Source organism: Oryx dammah, unplaced genomic scaffold (assembly GCF_014754425.2).
Source record: "Oryx dammah isolate SB20612 unplaced genomic scaffold, SCBI_Odam_1.1 HiC_scaffold_6, whole genome shotgun sequence".
In the NCBI taxonomy this organism is placed as follows: domain Eukaryota; kingdom Metazoa; phylum Chordata; class Mammalia; order Artiodactyla; family Bovidae; genus Oryx; species Oryx dammah.
The window spans coordinates 29,277,908-29,296,929 of NW_024070190.1; the positions used below are offsets into that span (position 1 = coordinate 29,277,908).

General features: G+C 37.2%; 1 protein-coding gene across 2 annotated transcripts in view; it reads right to left on the reverse strand.

Annotated features, from left to right (window-relative positions):
* The window catches only part of ADK (adenosine kinase), a 536,287-nt gene that overhangs the window by 12,372 nt on the left and 504,893 nt on the right, over positions 1-19,022 (reverse strand). The gene's annotated exons all lie outside the window — the stretch shown is intronic.

Here is a 19,022-nt window from a genome sequence, read left to right on the forward strand (position 1 = left end):
CTCCATCTAGAAATTGAGTGTCATGATTGGTAGTAATCAACTTTCATTTTTCCCAGAGTTACATTTTTGTTCCACCACCATATCTTAAGTAATCCACCTTGTTCCAAACATTTTAAAATATTTTATTTTGAAATAATTTTAGATTTACATAAGAGTTGCAAAGACAGTAGAGTACATCTGTACTCATTCTGATTTTATTAAATTCCTACATGTGTTTCCCTCCATTTTTACTCTTTGGTCAGATCTTTGCAATGTATTTTAGAAACATGTTTATTCAAAACAGTAAAAAAGCAAAATTCTTCTATGTCTGAAGAATTATGATCATTTCCAGATTTCGGAGATGATTTTTACTTCCTGTTTCCTTTTATTTCCTAAATAATCTAGAGTAAGTAATATTACTTTTATAATCAGAAAAAAATCAATAAACATTTTAAAGGATAACATGGAACATTTAATTATTCAGAAAATGTTTACGAACAACTCATTCAAGAATTTCAGTTAAGTGATGTTTTATTCTGATAGTTTTCCATTCATGCTTTTAGAATTTATTAATAATTGTAGCCACTTGGAGAACAGCTTTCTGTAAAGTAAATCAGTATGAGTGTTAAGTACAATGAAATTGGTCATTATTCTCAGAAAGATTTCTCAAAAACTAAAGATCTTCACTACCTTCTATATTCTCAGGTTTAGGGAAACACAGGCAATGTTAGAGGAGGCACCTTAGAGAGTTTCTGAGGCAACCTTAGTACAGTATTTCTTCCCCACATGAAGACTTCATTTGTAGATGGCATATGCCAAATACATCAGTCTGCATCTTTTGAAATGGAAATTCAGGGACCAATGCTTCCTTAGCAGGGATTCTGGGAGAATTCCTGCCAGAATTAAGCAGAAAGGTTCACTGTACTTGAATAGAGTGGTCATTATGTGGTATCAATGGAACAAGCTTTTTTAGTAAAAACGGTGAGATCACTGGCCATAGGATACTGGCCTTAGAATCTTGGAACACTGTAACTGATGAAGTTGGGAAACTTGAGGCACACGCACAAACTGAAGATACTAGGAAAATGAGGTGGGTGGAAGAAAGGTTTTTCCATTTTGGCCTTTTTTGTCTTTTAAATTCATAGACTATTTTTGGGAGCAGGTTTAGGTTTACAGAAAAAGTAAACAGAAAGTACAGGGTTCCTATATACCCTCTCATTGCTACATCCCTTCTTTCCCCTATCATTAACTGTTAACAATTAATGAGCCGATAATGACTCACTGAAGTCCATGGTTTATGTTAGGGTTAACTTTATGTTGTTCATTCTATAGGATTCAAAGACATATAAAAAAGAAAATGTCTGATCTGTTACACACCATTACAATACTACATAGAATAGTTTCACTGCTCAAAAAACCCCTGTACTCTATCTATTCATACCTCTCACTGCCCCCTCACCCCTTGACAATCACTGATATCTTTACTCTCTTCACAGTCTTATCCTTTCGGTAAAGGAGTCATACAATTTGTAGCCCTTTCAAATTGGCTTCTTCATTTAGCGTGGTATGTCTGAGTTTCTTTTGTGTCCTTTTCATGGCTTGATAGCTTGTTTCTTTTTATGACTGAATAATATTCCATGGAATGGATATACTACAGTTTATTTATCCAGTCATCTATTAAAGGACATCTTGACTGTTTATAAGTTTTGTCAATTATGAATAAAGTGCTATAAACTTTTGTGTGCAGGTTTTTATGTAGGTATGTTTTCCATTCATTTGGGCAACCAAGGATCACAATTGCTAGATCTTACAGTAAGTGTGTTTTTTAAGAAACCGTCAGACCGTTTTCCAAAGTGGCTGTACCATTTTGCATTCCTATCAGCAATGAATGAATGAAGAGTTTCTGGTGCTGTACATCCTCACCACATAGTCTGCACATACAAACTCAAGATGCTGGCTTAATGATATGGGTAAAAGAATGTCTTTTTTCATTAAAAAATAAATCTTAATACTTATTTACAACTAAAAACCTCTCAAAACATGAAAGTATATGCCTTTTGTCCTATACTCACTTATCTATTTCATTGCTCACAGTAAGCTTACTATATTTTATGTATGTTGTCTTCGAAGCCACATGATTTATTTTAGACACTGATGGTATTCTCCACAGCTTTGGTTCAGATCCTTGAGGAGCAGGTCAATGATCTAATGAATCATTTGCATTCTAGATATTTATAATACTATGCCTTCTCTACTATCTTCATCCCTCATCCCACCCCAATTCATCCATTTAAGTTATCAATGTTCTTTAAACCTGAGTGATATTGAACTATACACTGTATAGTAGTGATGAGTTAATCACATAGTTATTAAGAGATAATATGGGAATAGTAACATAAGTTATCATGTAATTACCTTTGTTCTCAGAGGCATTACGATGTAATTAAAGCAAACCTGATCTAATATTTTACAGCAACTAACAGTGCTGAATTCTATATTTTCCCTGTCCTTTCCTTTGTAAAAATTTTGCTGCCATTTCTAGATCAATTTGGTTTTCAATATTTGGTTATTTTCCATCTTTCTTAGATATCTACACTTCAGTGTGATTTTATGTGCTCTCTTAGACTGGTCTGCTATACCTTCTAAACCAATGGTTATCAGATATATGCTGCCACACGGCAAATGAGACAGTCATCTTAAAGGCTGTACTTTTATTTTTATTACCCGTGCATGCTCTAAGAGAGAGAATAAGCTATAAATTAAAACACTGACTAATCTGAATCCTCAATTTATTAGACTCATGCCACTATCATGCTAACACTCGTATACTTATACAAACTTGTATAAGAAGCAAATGAAAATAAAAACCTAGAATGCTATCAAAAGTATTTTGATTAATTCAACCAACAGCTACTGAATACCTGCCATTACTAGGTAAGGTGCTAGACATCAAAGGATTCAAAGATGGATAAAACAGTGTTAATCCTTGAGGATTTTAGAGTTTTTAGGAAAGCCATATAAATACTTTAAAAATAATCCTGGCAGAAGTGTGTAACATGAATTCACTAGGAAAGAGAGTGCTGGCAGAGAGATCACATAGGCATCTACTTCAATATTCTGGGAATGTTTCTCTAAGTGCGGTTCCTGTACCAGCAGCTTTAACGTGACTTAACCCCCATCCCAGACGTTATCAAATCAGAAACTCTGAGGACAGGACCCAGCAACTTATTTTTTAACAAGTCTTCCAGGTGATTCTGAATTCTGATGCACGCTCAAGTTTAAGAACCACAGGTCTAATGTGACAGATAATAAGGGTAGGAAGGAGAATAAACAGTGATTTGATGTGAGTGCTGATGAAAGTTAAAAAGTTAAGAACAATTCTGTGGCTTAAAGCTTAGGTAACTGTGTAGAAAATGAAACAAGGGCTATGCCCCAGGCATATGTATGTTCATCGGAGTCTCATTGCTACTCCTGTGGGGAAGCTACATTTCACAACACTTTCAGTAAGGAACAGCAGTAAAGGTCCTAGGTAGGACACGACAAAGGCACTGTGCTGGATGCACTGGACATTCCACTAGGCATTTTAGCAAATCAGATTTAGACATCTACTGGGTAACTTCAGTACATTCTGTGAAATCTTCCTGGGAGCCTCTGACTTGTATGCTTACTGCCTATCCTGAGAATCAGTTTTCATATTCTGGCACTAGAGGTAAAGAACCCTCCTGCCAATGCAGGAGATGTAAGAGACGGAGGGTTCAACCCCTGGGCTGGGAAGGAAGATCCCCTGGAGGAGAAATGGCAACCCACTCCAGTATTCTTGGCTGGATATTCCCATGGACAGAGGAGCCTGGCAGGCTATAGTCCCTGGGTTGCAAAGAGTAGTATACAACTGAGCAACTGAGCATCCACACACATAATAGCAAAGTTCAATCTTTTTTTTTTTTGCTTTTTCACTTTTATTTATTTTTTAAAAACTTTTAAATTTTGTATTGTGGTATGGCCAATTAACAATGTTGTGATAGTTTCAGGTGTACAGTGAAAGGACTCGGCCATACATGTACACGTATCCATCCTCTCTCAAACTTCCCTCCCATCCAGGCTGCCAAAAAACACTGAGCACAGTTCCACGTGCTACACAGTAGGTCCCTGAAGGTTACCCATTTAAAATATAGCAGTGTGTACAAGTCCATCCCAAACTCCCTAAGTATCCCTCTCCCCTGGCAACCAGAAGTTCATTCTCTAAGTCTGTGAGTCTGTTTTTGTTTTGTAAGTTAAGTTCATTTCTACCATTTCTTTTTAGATTCTACATATAAGGGATGCCATATAATGTTTCTCCTTCTCTGTTGGACTTATTTCACTCAGTACGACAATCTCTAGGTCTATCCATGTTGCAGCAAATGGCTTTATTGTATTCTTTTTACTGGCTGAGTAATATTCCATTGTATACATGTACATCTTCTTTATCCAACCTTCTGACAGTGGTCATTTAAGCAGCACAGTTTAATCTTAGGTGAAGGTGCCCTGATACTAAAGTATGGTCTAACCTGCTATTTCCCGACTCATTCCCTTTCTGACGAAATCCCTCAGTAACCAAGTTCTTATTTATACTAAGTTTATTTGACATAACAGGTAAGTTTGTTGTAAACTATGCATGTGATTAACTGACTTTATATCATACAATGAATATTTACTGTCTATTCTCTGCCAGGTACTGTGGTGGATCCTGAGGATACATTGCTGAATAAGACACATAGAGACCCTATTCTCTTAAAGCTTGTATTTTAATGGGGGAGATTTTTTAAGAAGCAGTAAGTCAGTGAGTAAGATAATAAATAAGTAAGATAATTCCAGAGAATGTTAAGTGCTATTAAGGAAAATGACTATGTGCAGCAGTACAGAAGAGTGAATGGAGCCATGTTAGACAGAATGATTAGAGAAAACTGTTAAGCTGAGACTGAGGATGGCAAAGACATTGCCATGCAAAGTAGGGAAGAGCATTCCAGGCAAAGGGAATTACATGTGCAGTATCTAAGGCCTGGAAGAAGGCTTGCATAGCTAGAGCATGCAAGCAAAGGTGAAATTTATGCAGATTTTCTTCAAAATGTTTTTTTTTAAGTGCAAAACCCTTTAAAATGTTTACTAGTTATATTAGTTTCCTTTGGCTACTGTACTAAATTACCACAAACTAGGTGACCTAACATATCAGAAATTTATTCTCTCATGGTTGTTGTGGCCAAACGTCCAAAATCAAGGGCCCATGATCCCTCCAAAGGCTCTAGAGGAAAATCTTCCCTTGCCTCTTCCAGCTTTAGGTGGCTATTGGCATTCCTTGGGTTATGGCCACATCTCTCTGTCTGCTGTGTCCTCACATTAACTTCTGCTCTGTGTATTTAATCTCCCTATGCCTCTCTCTTATAAGGACACTTTTGTTGTAATTTCAAGCCCACTGAGATAATCCAGGATAATTTCATATGAAGAGCCTAAACTTAATTACTTCTGTAAGACCCTTTTGCCAAATAAGGTAACATTCAAAGGTTCTGGGGATTAAGATATGGACATATCTTTATGGAGGTGACCTTTAGCCCACTACAGTCTGCTTTCTGGACCCCCAAATTTATTTCTGTCCCCTGTGCAAAATACTTTCACCCTACCCTAATATCCCCCAAAGTCTCAAACCTAAAGTTTAAACTCTCATCCAAACATCATCAGTTCAAAAGTCCCAAATCTCATCTAGATCACATAAATCAGCAACAGGTCAAAACCTGGGGTAAAATTCCTTTCCATCTGTGAATCAGACAAACAAGACATCAACAGAGCTCCTGCTTTCCAAATGCAGTGGTAGGACAGGCATGTGGTAATAGCTATACACATTCCTATTCCAGAAGGAAGAAAATGGAACAGACATAGAAAGGAGTTCCTTGTCTTGATTCTCACAATTTGGCCAGGCAGAATCCCCTTCCCTGGTGGCGCAGATGGTAAATGCCGAAGACCTGGGTTTGATCCCTGGGTTGGGAAGATCTTCTAGAGGAGGGCATGGCAACCCACTCTAGTATTCTTGCCTGGAGAATCCCACGGACAGAGGAGCCTGGAGGGCTACAGTGCATGGGGCCACAAAGAGCTGGACACGACTGAGAGACTAAGCACATAGGAAGCTACTGTAGTTAAGTAAAAAGCAGGCCTGAGTTAAAGCAGTAGATCTGATACAGCAGAAAAACAGATGGATTGGAGATAAGTTGACATGAGATATATCCTTAAAATTGAGTCAAAAGAACTCACTGAAGGTTTGAACAGAGGGAAAGGAAAGTATTGAGTATGATCCCTAGATTTCTAGCTTAATATATAGGGTGTTTGATGTTCCATATGTTATGTGATAGATGGATCATGCTGTAGGGAATATTTTCAGAACTCTAAATATGAGGAAAAGGGTAACGACAAGGCATACAAACATACATGTACATACAGCCCTTTAAAGGCTCCATCCATCACCCTTTTAAGAAAAACTGCTTCACCTTCAGCACTGTTGAGGGGGTCAGTTGATGTATTTTGAGCATACAAATCAACCCCTGGATCAAGGCCAGGACATCTGACCCAAGATATTCTTCCAGTGTCCTATTTATGAATGACACAAAAAGTAAATTGAGCTAACCTAGTATTCTCTTTTAGAATGGAAAAAAAAGAAAGACCAAGAAGGAAGAAGCAGAGATACAGTGAAGCTGAGTAACATTAGTGCATAAGCACTGGAGTAAAGATGCATGAATTTCTGCTGTTGAGGTCTCTAGAACTGATGGGTTCTAGAATCATCATCTGGCTCCATTTTCAGCAAAAACTTGTCCAGTCATGGTTCTTGCCTGAGATTCCTTTTATGACAGGTTAACACTTAATGAGTCCTTACTAAGTATTACGTATTGTGCTTTATAAACATTGTTACATTCAACCTTTACAATAAGCCAAATGAGAAAGGTACTTTGTCCTCTGTTCATAGATGAGAAAACTGAGGCTCAGAGATGTCAAGTAACTAGTTCCACAACTAGTTAATGGCAGAACCAGGACTCATATCCACGTCTTTTGACCCACTGTCTTAACCACAATGTTATAATGTCCCCTTTAATGCTCATGTGCTTCCTTAAAAAACAATCCTTATTCTGAGCTAGATGAAATGGGTTTCTGTTCCTTTGACCAAAGGACTCAGATGAGATAGTACCTTGAAGCCAAAGTATGGCTGCCCTACTAGATCCTGCACCGCTCCCCGCTTCCATGACAACAAGCTTCCTCACGTAGCTATCACTCTCTAGAGATGAATAGAACAAAATTAATTACTGGATTGTAGGGATTTTGAAATATAAAAAACAGAATGATATAAATCTATATCCTTTCCTTTTCCTCTGTCTTTGACTACTTCAACATAGAATAAAGATGGAAATACAGCTGTGAAAAACCAGTTTCCTTCTCTACCCTCTGAAAAATTAAAAGAAGAAGCTCTAGTGGTGCCCACTTATGTAACAAAATTTTACAATCTGCTACTTCAAGGTTTAAAAGTTTAACTCGGGGTAGAATTTGGCTGATAACTATATAGCATTTCAAAGGCAAAGAAAACGCTTCAATATCTTTCACTGTTTTTTTGACAGAGTCTGTTACTCCTAGGCTTTAGAAATGGTCATTCCTCAGATATCATCATTTTAATGAGTCATTTAGGTAAGCTGGGCAGTAGTGCAAGAAAGCATGAGTTTCTTATAAGGCAGCAAATAAATGACTGTAGATGATGGGAAAAAGACTAATTTTAAAAAATCTATAATGGTAAAACTTATTTTTGATAAATTTTCAGTTTTATGTTCATCATCCTAGGTATAATTCAACTGTGACTTTTTCTAGTCATTTGCAAGGAGGCAAGTAAAGTGTTTATATGACTACCTTTTATCAAATTCAAAAGCTAATATAGTTTTTATAGAAGGTAAGTAACTTCTTAATCTAACTCTTATCTTTTTCATAGTTGTGCAATCAACTTTTATCTTCAAGATGACGACTAACTTATAGCAAGCTACAATATTTTAGATTCTTCTTTAATGAAGGAAGGTATTAAACAAGGGTGGCATTTACAGTTTTGTGTGTCTTAGTCATGCTGCACTACAAAACCATTTAGGTTTACTAAAGATGCTAACTGGGTATTTTTTTCCTTAATAGGATGTATTTTAATTACTTTATAATTGCTTTACTATTTCTTTAAAATTGATTTTTCAGAAAGACCACGTATGTCTTTTGATATGAGTACAGATCACTGTCTCCTTACATTGTGTTCTAATGTTAGCTTAAATAACAAGAATGAAAAAAAGTCCGAAAAACCCTTAGCCATTAAATTTATATATTTAACAAGTCACGACCTTGAAATCTTGCTCTATCTGAAAGCACCATTAAAAATGCTTGATTATTATTACTAGAGGAAATTTTAAATAAAAGTTAATTAATCTACAAAACTCCCAAGCGGTTAACTGATTTTAGGGGCTAAATTTCTGGTACTTCTAATTATCCTCTGAAGGCTTTACTTAGTGTCTCACAACCATGACAGATGACAATGAAAAACTGCAGTGAAATTCATCCACCCTGACACTGTGCTAAGCACCAGCTTCTCCCTCTCCAAGTAAAATCAATACTCTGTTTGAGTAAACACATTTACAGCTTTATTAGGATGTCTTGCTTGTTCTATAACAGCTACTTGAAGCTGTGGTAACAAATCGACTCAACTCAGTTAAACCTAGAGAGCTGGGTAAGAGGCCCATCGATAAGGTTGTTATAAAAATAAACTGCAGGGGATCAGAAAGCTGGAGCAAACAGTCTGGCAAATGTCAATATTTTCCCTTACAGAGGATGACAAAAACAGTGAGATCATGTGGAAAGCCTTTTTTTCCCCTTAAAAATGTCTCTTGTTTCAAATGGATAAAGCATTTCTACCTTTTGTGCACAACTCTTCTGAATGAAATTTTTACTTCCTAATTCCCATGTGCATCTGAATAGAAAGCTGATGTAAATACTTGATATTTCTTCTGCCTTTTCAGAATCTTTATTTTCCTTTATATTAAGTGGCTTATTTTGGTCTTCATTGACTTTATAAAATAACCTTATTCAAGTTACCTGGAATACCCATGGTGGTTCAGTCTTACCTTCTTTTTATTAATGAAACAAAACTATCACCAAAATTTGGGAGGTCACAGTGTTCACTTTTACCATTGTATCTGAGACCTGATGTTCTACCTTCCAAATTAGGTCTTCCAAATTAACGTATTTAACAAGAGCAAACACTGTTAGCTATAGACAGACTACACAACCTCCTGATGAGTGGCAGTACATAAAAACGTCTGCTACCTATTAGGAGCAAGCCTCCACAGTGGCTACAGCTCTACCAAACAAGAACTCATATACCCTATTTTAGATGTTCACAGGTTGCTCAAAGAACTAACATATGGCAGGAAATTCCCACTTCAATTTGGCTGGCTTAGACTACCCAGATGTGACAAAGTAATGGTTTCCCCCTGCTGAAAAAGCCTGAGACACAAGCTTTTTTTTTTTTTTTTTTCATTTTCTATGTAGTTTAGTTAGTAAAATTTTGTTTTGACTTCATATTGACTACCAGTTAGTCATGAACTTAAACAACAACTTGTGACTCATATGTTAAAAAATACATATTTTTCTGAAAAAAGGAAATCAACAAACATGAAGTTTTGAAATAACTTAAAAAGCTACTGTGCCTGTCAGGGTAAGGTCTGACCTAGCAGATATTTGCATAATGAAAACCAAAGCCTAAGTGGTGTCAGATGGTGTAGTGACTGACATGGACAGGAAGTCAATTCAGAGCGAAGGTTCCTTTATGATAGCTCAGCACAATATGCTCTCCCACACAAAGACAGCGACTGAGCAATATGGTATAATACACAGGCAGTGATCAGTGCTATAACAATGAGGATAACTTATTTCCTCTCTCTGGTATCTGAAAACGGAAACTTGTCAAACTCTATTAACATGGTGTGGGATATTACATATGAATTATCAAAAAAAAAAAAAAATCCCAAACCAAGAAAACCTTTCAATGCTCCTAATTCAGAAAAGAAGCTCCTAAAGAGTACCAGAAAGCAGTATGTTTTACTTGTATGGATAAGGTGCCCTTACACCCCAACCCCTTTCAAAATACTGCTGTAATGATCATTACTCCTTACGTAACAAAAATGTACATGATGAGATTAGAATCTGAATTCTAAACCTAACCTGTGAGCTCTTGATGTGGTTCCCAAAATAGAAGTTTAGCACATGCTTCTGTTTATTGTGAAAGCTTTAACATCTTGGATACCCACATGCCAAAAACAAAAACACTACATCAAAGGCTTCTATCTATTTGGGGTATTGACTCTTGACCTATATATTTCCAAAAGGCCTACTTAACTGACAACTTTCATTTGGCTTATGAACATATGTAATTACTGATCATGAATTAATGAGTTAGGAGATCTAGCTTCTAGTATTGCATATTTGCAATTAACTCCTTTTCTTTGGTCTCAATTTCCTCATCCATCAAATGGGGGCTTTTTAACAGATCATGTTAGGTTTTCATAACTAATATCAACCCATTCAAGGGAGCTCTTTTATGAACTGCTAAATAAAATGTGGATAAGGTCATATGCGGGATTTGTTTAACCTAATTTCATTTTGATTGAGATAAGACCTCATTTGAACATGGTTTCACTATTGAAAACCTGAAAACCAGGAAACATGATTTAAAAAAATACTCCCTTTCAGCACTAACATCTTAAGCAATAATAATTAAAAACAAAAAGGCACATCAGGACAAAGTCATAGCTGTAGGAGTAAGGAGATGATAGCAAGATTATTTATGCTTCAATTCATATGCAAGATAAGTAATTTTGTTACTATTTAACTCAATTCAAAAACCTGTATTTGATCAACTGACAATTCTTCACAGCAGGGTGGTTTTAAAATTCTAAGAGCACTCGATGACAGAGACTGGTTTTAATTTGCCATTTATTTCATGGGCTAGAAATAAAAGGTACATATCTTAACTTCATAAAATGTCAATGTAAACTAGATAATTAAATGAAAAATAAATTAAGATCCTGTGTTCATACCCCAGGTTTGGGAACTCATATCTGATGGGATAATAGCTGTGAATTTAGTGATCATGTCGATAAATATTTGTTTCATTCAGGCCTCTGTTGACAGTAAACAGCCATTTGACAACACAGGTTAGACTTCATACAAATTTTCATATAGTTTGGACGTTGTTTCTAATAATTTATACACCATGGCTAAGACTTTGGCTAAGTCACAAGGTGGACCAGGCTAAGCATCAGTACTACCAACATGTGATTTCATTTATTTTGATTATACTAATAACAAAGCCAATAAAGGCACATGGTAACAAATTCAAACATCGCTGAGACAAGATTTCCAATTGAATATATTTAGCTTTGTGAAAACTTACTATATTGCTCCTACCTTTTTTTTTCATTTTGCCATTGACTGATGAAATCTCTGTAGACTGGCCCCAGTCTACAGACTAGTGGTTAGAAAGGCACTTTGGATATTTCTCCTCATTTGGAGGGGAAGACAAGAGGATATACTAACAGAATGGAGTATAACAAAATGATCAGAGTTAAGAACTTTGCAGTCAAACTTCAAGTTCGAATCCTGGCTTTCACTGTGACCTTGGGCAAATTACTTAATCTCTCGAACCTCTGAGACTAGCGGAACTGCCCAATTGAGCCTGGGCCCAGCTGTCAATTCACAGATTTGTGCAGCTAAATAAATGGTTGTTCTTTCAGGTCACTAAGTTTTGAGGGTGGTGTGTTGCACAGCAAAACCTAACTGATACTGGCAGTATGAATCAGACAGATAAGGTAGGTAAAATTGATCAAATACATGTAATAGCAGCATAAACTGCTACTGGATTCAAATTAGTTCTATTTGACTCACAAACGTTAAAGGTTGGAAAACTTACACACATGTATTTTGTCATGTCACACTTCTAAGAAAATCAACTTCAGAAAGTTTTGCTTATGATATTTCTTCTGCCCTCTTCTACCAAATGAAATCTTATAAATACCAACGTTGTTTCCTTAGAATAAGCATTTCTCAACAGCCTTCAAATACAGGAAATGTAAGGTTGATCTTTGGGCTTCCTAGGTGACTCAGTGGTAAAGAACCCACCTGCAATGCAGGAGACGTGGGTTTGATTCCTGGGTCGTAAACGATCCCCTGGAGAAGGAAATGGCAATCCATTCCAGTATTCCTGCCTAGGAAATCCCACAGAGAGAGGAGCCTGCCAGGCTCTTTTTGGAGTCACAAAAGAGTTGGACATGACTTAGCAACTAAACAATAACAAGATTCATATATACGCTTCAGGATCGGATAGCCTAACACGGCTCAGCCTGTCTCTAAATTATCCAAATCTTCAGAAGACAAAGTCCTTTGAATTCCATTATCTATTAACAATTGCTTCTAGATGGAGGCCACCCAAGATACTGTATCTTTGAGGGAACATTTCTAATGGTGAGAAATTTCAGACTTTATCTTAAAATCATCCTGTATCCCATGTGAATGAAAGTTATTTCTCTTTTTTTGTCAAGGCTTGAGGATCATCTTTACCTCTTTAGACAAACAAAGGCTTAAATAATCTTTGGCAAGGTTCATGAAATTTGGTCCTGGTCCAATGTCAGCTTATTGAAATCTCTAGCTGTGAAACATCAGCATAGCATGTCATGAAGAATCCTAGGACTGTGCAAGGTGTGAATCTCTTTTCCCTTCCCCCTTGCATGAACCTGAGTTGATGTCTGGGTTGTATTTCAAATTGCTAATGACCAAGTCTGGTGTGCCGCCATTCTGGCATCAGAAAGAGTCAGACACAACTGAGCAACTGTACAACAAATGGCCAAGTGTATTCTATACCTCATTTAATGGTTTTAAGGGAAACTGCTTAAGAAATTAAACACCAAAGATGTCCTCCTAGAGGTAAAAGACAGAGAAGGGATTCTTGTTGCTGTGGGACATGGCAGGAATATGCAGCAATCTTCTCGGTTACCATGCACAAATAAATCTTCTGCATACAGTGGGTCATATGAAGGTTTTGATTTTTGAGTAAAGAAGTGTGAGAAATGATATATTCAATATGCACCAAGCTATTTTCTAGTCCTCTGAGTTGACAGCAAAGGAAGGGGGTTGTGCAGAAAAAAAAAATCATAAGAATTCTGCACCACTTCTTTGCATAGCACAATGAAGCAGCAGTTTAGAAAAATGGGAGAGTAAGCTATTAATACAAATGTTTGGGAACAAAAAGCAAGGGGAGAATAGAGAATATAAACATAATTTAGATTCCCTATGGTTTTCAGAAATATAGACAGGTGCTACTTGAAAAGGAAGTAGTATCTCTGCTCTAGAAACTTAAATCTTTTTTAAAAAACAAAACATCTTTTCTGAACATAAATTAGAAAGTGAAGTTACTGTTCCTTTTTATTAGATGAGAAATAGGATAATTATTTACAGTGTGATTGCTAAGTAGCTTTAATGGTCATTTGCATGTTGTAGGTAATATCTTTTAGGAAAAGTCATTTTCCTTGCAAAAGCTGTCATGAGAAATTTGAAAATAAAAATATTAAAGGCAGCACAGTTACTCTACTATCATTCAAAATAAACTGTTCTAACCTATATATGGCTTTTAACCATTATTTAATGAAGCTCTTTAAATCCTAAGAATGCTGGCCCTTGAGTGAGGTCTCTAGTCTTTTATCTGAGAGTTATATTAATATATATGTGCCTGGCAATAATCTGTCAAAGGTGTATTCAGTCTAAAAATGATTAGCAGATCTAGTCCATATTCCTACAGCTGCCATGAAACATATGACTAAATCATATTAGATTAACACAAGCTGGTATTGACAGCCCACTGGGAACATATTGATTAGGTCCCCTTTCATGGTATTTGTTATGATTTTTCTTCTCAGTTTCATTTACTGGGAAGACACAGGGGAAGAGATTTCACTGGGAACAATGACAGTGCCTGTCACAAAATGTTCTCAATGTTTCCATTTGTTACTATGGCAGTGACAAAGAGGGTTCCAAATGAAAAGGCAAACCTGCTGTGACAAAGCACAGCAGGACAACAGGAAGAAATTTTCTACTGACCTGGGAAATTAGGAACTCATACTTAGAGATTATAGAATTGTCTCCATTTCCAAGGGTACAATTGTAGTGCTCCGGCTTTTGAGGGAGAATGTGAAAAGGGTAGTTCCATCAGGGCTGGCTAGTGACACGTAAGAAAGTGCTTAAGATCTACAAACAGAACAAGGGGGTATGCTTGTAGAGGTTGGAGGTATTTGTCACTGTTACTAGACCCTGGAGGTGGAACTATGAATTTAACTTATGTCCGTTTGGGGTAGTCGTTTTAAAATTATACATCAATGATGTAGTCATGTCCCTCTTATGTGGCTAATAAGAATACATGGCACTCTGGTACTGTGATATGCAATATCACCACATGGTAGGTGAAGTCATCATTTATCTAAGAACTTAAATTTGGGACTGGAATACCGTTATGCAAATTCACAAAAGAAAGAAATGCTTTTAAGCCAGCAAAACTTGAAAATAATAGGAGGAATATATTAACCATCTAAAGATAAAATGTGTCAATCAGAAAGGAGGTATATTAATCAGGCAATAAAGCACAAAAAAGAAGCTACATAATACATACAAATGTTGCCACTGCCTCTCCATTCATGTTCGAGCCAAAGGAGTATGCTTTCCAAGGTATAGAGATGGAAGTAGGGGATTTTAACCAATGGATTTTTTACTTTTCAAACTAACAAGACCATCTCTATTGTAAGACAGATGCATCACTCTGGTGCTGTTAAACAGTTGATTCATATAATTCCCTCCATTCAGATTCCATGCTGGCCAAAGAAGTTTATGATCTGTCTTTCAGTATGTAGCGCCATCAATTCCGCTGTTTAGCAAGAAGTTCCCGGTTCAAACTCACTGGGGATTCCAGTTCTTCGATTCTCTTCCCTTTCCCTTTCTTTTCTGCAATAATCTTACCCTGGAGTTCTCAGAATCCTATCAGATAACAAAAGCTCCTGTTCAATAAATGAAGTCATCTGTGCAGACAATAGGAAAATCCTCTTTGGCAAAACCAGTTATTATTAGTAAGGCTGGTCTGTGGTTCTGAGTCCTAATGATGAGATTTCCCTAAACGTTTAGAGAAGCAGAACAGTTCATACTGCCTATCTCTGCTACTTTCTAGCTATGAAACTTTGGGCAAGTTACCCAACCCTTCTGTGTCTCAGCTTTATTATCAGTAAAATGGGGTTAAATATAACTTATCTCCAGGATCTTCTATGAACATTAAATGAGTTAATATATGTAAAGTGCCTAGGATATCGATTGGCTTGCGGTACTATGTATTACTAATTGCTATTACTGTATAGCTTGACTTAAGTAAACAGAATGTGCTGAACTAGCCAACATTAGCATTCTTTGTTAAAATAACATTATTTATCTCATTGCATGACTCAGTCTTTCAGGATCTGATTATCTTGTGAAGCAATGAGAGTAGGGTTAAATGAAAAAAATGGCTACTTAATTGAGATAGGCAGATGACACCACCCTATGGCAGAAAGTGAAGAAGAACTAAAGAACCTCTTGATGAAAGTGAAAGAGGAGAGTGAAAAAGTTGGCATAAAGTTCAACATTCAGAAAACTAAGATCATGGCATCTGGTCCCGTCACTTCGTGGCAAATAGATGGAAACAGCGGAAACAGTGGCTGACTTTATTTTGGGGGGCTCCAAAATCACTGCAGATGGTGACTGTAGCTGTGAAATTAAAAGACGCTTACTCCTTGGAAGGAAAGTTATGACCAACCTAGACAGCATATTAAAAAGAATAGACGTTATTTTGCCGACAAAGGTCTGTTTAGTCAAGGCTATGGTTTTTCTAGTAGTCACGTATGGATGTGAGAGTTGGACTATAAAGAAAGCTGAGTGCAGAAGAATTGATGCTTTGGAACTGTGGTATTGGAAAAGACTCTTGAGAGTCCCTTGGACTGCAAGGAGATCCAACCAGTCCATCCTAAAGGAGATCAGTCCTAGGTGTTCATTGGAAGGACTGATGTTGAAGCTGAAACTCCAATACTTTGGCCACCTGATGCGAAGAGCTGACTCATTTGAAAAGACCCTGGTGCTGGGAAAGATTGAAGGCAGAAGGAGACAGAGATGACAGAAGATGAGATGGTTGGATGGCATCACCGACTCAATGGACATGAGTTTGGGTAAACTCCGGGAGTTGGTGATGGATAGGGAGGCCTGGCATGCTGCGGTCCATGGAGGCGCAAAGAGTTGGACATGACTGAGCGACTGAACTGAACTGAATTGAGGTTTTACCAGTAAAGTTCTGCCTAGTTTCAGCCTGCCTTCCACTTTCTCTATACTGATTTCAACACTGTAGTGAAATCCAGGGTATGATGAAAGTGAATCAAGTGAGGAAGCTGCCAACATATTACAAAAGGGGTTGGCAAACCATAGCTAAGGGTCAAACCCAGCCTGTGGTCTGCTTTTTTACAGTTGGAGAGCAAAAAAAGGTTTTCACATTTTTAGAGTACTGTAAAACATGAAAAAACAAAACAAGAAACAAGCAAGAAAACAAATGAGAAGAATATGCGATATAGCCTGTATATGGTTTGCAAAGCCTAACATATTTACTATCTGGCCCTTTAGGATAAAAAAGCTTGCAGGTCCCTGTTACACACTCTTTCCTTTTTATTTACCTCACTGTACCCCAACCATAAGTATATAATGAGGTTGAGTAAGAAAAACAAGATAAACAGGCTGAAAATCCTCTAAGAGCCCAAGTGCTTTGATGACATAGTTAACCATAATATAAATGGGTAGCTGGCTGTTCCCACTTTGTATCTTAAGAATGACTTTTCTCTTCCTCAGAAAGTCTACGTATTCCTACCTTGTACTGGAAACATTATAGGAGGTAGGGGTCTATGGAGAAGGCAATGGCAACCCACTCCAGTACTCTTGCCTGGGAAGTCCCATGGATGGAGGAGTCTGGTGGGCTGCAGTCCTTGGGGTCGCAAAGAGTTGGACGCGACTGAGTGACTTCACTTTCACTTTTCACTTTCATGCATTGGAGAAGGAAATGGCAGCCCACTCCAGTGTTCTTGCCTGGAGAATCCCAGGGATGGGGGAGCCTTGTGGGCTGCCGTCTGTGGGGTCTCACAGAGTCGAAAACGACTGAAGTGACTTAGCAGCAGCAGCAGCAGGGGTCTATAATGGAATTGCTGTTGCAAGGCTAGGAAACCCAGGCCTGAGGATCAGAAGTAGTGGCTAATTAGGTCATCATCATCATATCATCATCATTATATTTTGGTGGCCTCAGGAGATACCAAAATAAACAGCAAAGAAAGAGAATTCCGTTTTAAGTATTTTTAAATGCTTAAATAATACACACAAAAGCTATAAGTTTATAAGTTTCTGTACTAAGATTACTGATTTAACCAATTTTTAACCAGGAAATCAATAGTGTCTCCTTAAGGTATTACAGAATTTGACCCAATTCTGGATAAGGTGTTTTTAGGTTACATGGTATTAGATTTTATATGGTATTAGACCTCTGAAGCAGCATGGAATAGAAAAACCAGCTGCAAATAATCAATGGTGAAAACTTTCACAGCAAAGAAATAAAAGATACACGAATGACAGCAAAGTAGCACATTATCTGTTGTATGCACATGTACTCTTTCCCAAGAACAGGGCATGGCGCATGCTACCAGTCTTATGTTAACAGTGTAAGACTAGTAATGAAAGTTTCAAAGAAGGAAACATGAAAAATTTATGCTAGTGAAATAGAATATTAAAATAAAAAGAATATAAATATTTTAAACAATACTAAGTTAAAGCATCTGCCTGCAATGCGGGAGACCGGGTTCGATCCCTGGGTTGGGAAGATTCCCCTGGAGAAGGAAATGGCAACCCACTCCAGTATTCTTGCCTGGAGAATCCCATGGACGGAGGAACCTGGTGGGCTACAGTCCACAGGGTCACAAAGAGTCAGACGTGACTGAGCCACTTCACTTCACAAGTTAAAACCATTACATAATCTCAAATAAGTTTCCCATAATTCAAATTATACTCCAAGGAAAGAAGGACAAGTTCCATTTACCTTTCTTTCCTTGATGTTATGAGAACTAAAGATCAGGAGGGACTCTTTTGGGCTATCACTCCAGGAATCTAAAGCTTTCTAGAGATCTTAACCTAGCTTAACTACACTTAGCCAGAAGGAGTTCAGAACTTATGAATCAGATTTTACATCAACCTAAGTCAGGAAGCCAAGTGAAAATGAAGTTGCTCAGCTGTGTCTGACTCTTTGCAACCCCATGGACTGTAGCCTGCCAGGCTTCTCTGTCCATGGGATTTTTCATGCAAGAATACTAGAGTGGGTTGCCATTTTCTTCTCCAGGGGAATCTTCCCAACCCAGGGATCAAACTGGGATCTCCCGCATTGCAGGCAGACCCTTTACTGTCTGAGCCACCAAGGAATCCCTAAGTCAGGAAGCCAAGACTCTGCCAATTTTCTTGATTTTATTTTTGACTACTCACTCCAAAAAAGACTTAGTTCTTATAAATATCCAATCATGTGTTAGAAACAGATGATACAATCAAAGGATATAATCCAAAGACATCATCCTTAGTTATTAGCATACTATTAATATTCACAACTTGTTTTAAAGAACAACAATGTGTTAACATTTCAGCTTGAAGGGCTATGAATACGCTATGTACTATACTTGATGCACCTTGTTTATGCATATTCTGACAGACACAATTAATCTTGTAAAAATGACTGGGATATAGCATAATAGTAAATTACCTTTAAGCCCCAAATATGTATTTTTCTATAGTGATATACCCTTCATAAAAATGAGAGAAGCATATAGAAAAAATATCAGGAGTTAATTCTTTAAAAGAAGAAATTAAAAGTTATTAAATTA